This window comes from Nomia melanderi, unplaced genomic scaffold (assembly GCF_051020985.1).
Source record: "Nomia melanderi isolate GNS246 unplaced genomic scaffold, iyNomMela1 scaffold0066, whole genome shotgun sequence".
Lineage (NCBI taxonomy): Eukaryota > Metazoa > Arthropoda > Insecta > Hymenoptera > Halictidae > Nomia > Nomia melanderi.
In genome coordinates this window covers 162,501-165,000 of record NW_027475181.1, presented here as the reverse complement: position 1 = coordinate 165,000, position 2,500 = coordinate 162,501, and the positions used below count along the sequence as shown (strand labels likewise).

The 2,500-nt window shown below is 54.5% G+C and overlaps 1 pseudogene; it reads right to left on the bottom strand.

Annotated features, from left to right (window-relative positions):
• Positions 1–2,500, bottom strand: part of LOC143175377 (large subunit ribosomal RNA) — an 8,239-nt pseudogene that overhangs the window by 2,519 nt on the left and 3,220 nt on the right.

Below are 2,500 nucleotides of genomic sequence, written 5' to 3'. Positions count from 1 at the left end.
AGTCCTGGAAGTACGACAGTCCTTAAAGCAAACAGCCTCTGCTGTGGCTTGAGGGGTGCCTTGGTCAACCCCTCTAGGTCGGCCCTTAGCTTCGCCAAGGGCTCGCCTATTACCCTGCCCTCTGGGGTAAATGGGACGCCGAGGTACTTCCACTCGTCAGATCGCTTCAAAGGCGGTACTTGTCGACCAGAGCAGGTGAAGACCTGGTCGGCATCGATACTCGTCTTTTTAGCCTTAGCGTTTCCCCTCAGACTGACCGTGAAACACTTTGCCGCATTGACACTGAGTCCGCATTTTGATAGGTGTTCGGCGGATGTATCGAGCAATTCTTGCAACCCGGCTGTAGTGGTTGCTATGAGTATGAGATCGTCCGCGAATCCCATTGCGTTGACTGACATGTCGCCTAGTTGTATGCCTACCTCTTTGGGCAGCTTGGCGAACAGATCGTTAATGATCAGGTTGAAGATCATTGGTGACAGAGGGTCACCTTGTTTAACTCCGCGCCCCGGACGTATAGGGCGGGAGAGCCAGTCTTGACACGCGAGACGCGTAACAGCACCTCTGTATGTACTCATAATATACTCGACCATCCGCGGCGGTACTCCTGCGCTTAGCAGAGTGTCGTTGATGGCATTGTGAGACACGGAGTCAAAGGCTTTCTCGACATCTAAGGAGGCCATAAAGATATCCTTATGCTTCTGTCTGCCATACGATAGTAAAAAATCAAGCAGGAAGATATTCTCACTGCACCCATCAATCGGTCGGAAGGCTTTCTGCCTTTTGTCCAAGGGAATCAGTTGGAGCATTCTATTTGCCAGAACCTTGTGAAAGGTTCTGACAAGGACCGATGACACCGTGATGGGTCGAAACTCAGATGGCTGAGTCGCGTTGTCTTTCTTCGGAATCAAGGTCGTGCGTGATTCCATAAGATGCGCGGGCAATCGCCCGGCAAGTAAAAGAAGATTGACCACGCGAGTGAGTATCTCCTGCGGGACAGCCCTCAAGTCCCTGGCAGACAGGCCGTCCGGACCAGGAGCCGTGCCGACTGGCGGCATGGCTTTGCGGATCTCCAGCGGCGAGACTGGAGACCAAAGTCCGCTAAGGAGCTTAGCGGGCTTCCTGGCACCGGGCGAGGACGTGCTCTCCGACGCCATGAGGGACTCCCAAAAGGGAGTCATCACGTCTGCAGGCGGGACATTAGCTGTATGTTTGTCCCGCAGCAGCGTTCTTAGACAGCCGGAGCGGTTTTTCCCCCACATCTTCTGGATTTTGGCGTACTCTGCTCTTCGAGCACGTCTTTTGGAAATCTTAGGGTCCGGCTGTTTAGACCCTTTGGCTGCACGTTCCTTCCGTGGCTTATTCGGAAAGGCCTTCAAGAGGTACAACGTGAGCTCTTCCAGGATGTGATTTGGGGATACCGCCCCAGCTGAGCGACAAAGGTTTTCGAGTCGCTTGGCGTCGAACTTGTCGGTCTTAATCGGTGGCAGGGAAGTCAAGTAATCTAACACCTGGGCATCCGACTCGTCGTTCGAGTGCTCACTTAGAGTGCGAGTCGGAGCCGTGGCGGGACTTGACACATACGGGCAAGGGGTCTGAAACACAGGCTCAGGCTGATGTTCGTCCCGAGCTGTGACGACCTCCTTCAGAAGCTGAGACACAAGAGACTTGTGCTCAGCTTTGCGTCGTTGTCCTTTAATAGATTCCAAGGTCCGGTCCGTGAAGACCTTGGCCAACTCTTGGTTGAGGAACTTGACTCCCTCCAAAAGAAGCTTTGCCTCTTGCCTCGCCAACAGAGCGGACTCCTCAGGGTTCCACCTAGTCCTTGTCAGTTCTTTGGAGGACTGCTCCACAAGCTGGTTTTTGTCGTACCAGTCCTTGTGAGCCTTCTGTTGGTGAACCCCCAGGCCGATCTTGGTCTTAAAGAATCGGCCACAGTCCGCATATTGGCAGTGAAAGGTCCTCACTCCGGAGGCCAACCTCTCACCGCCCTGTTGCGAGTCGCTAACTGGGTCGGCGGAGCCAGTGGGCTCGCCGACATTTTTCATCCGAGGCTGTGTTTTATGCTTTGGGCCAGTTAGAGCCGCGCAAGGGGGGAGGCAGCCCCCAGGCGCGTTGGGCGCAGAGGCGACTCTCAGCGAACTCCGAAGAGAACTGCAGCGGGAGCCTCGTGCAGGCGGTCGCTTGCTAAACTAAGCCTCGATGCAACGAAGCGCCGACAGTGCCCCGCATGGAATGGGCTTCGTGAAATCTGAGCAGCGCCGTAGCGTAGCTATATGCATAGGTGGACGATTTTGAGCAACATCACGGCAGAGGACAAGTATTAGCGGCGTGTTGCTTTTGTCAAGGTTTACATGACATTATGTCCCTATCTATCTTTACTCGTCCCCCGGCGATATGGGACGGTGTAATCACAACATACCAACCGATACAAGTATTGGCGGCATGGTGCTTTCTGACACCGAGTAAAGCTAGCGGGGCCGTCCGGCCAGGGGATAAGCCA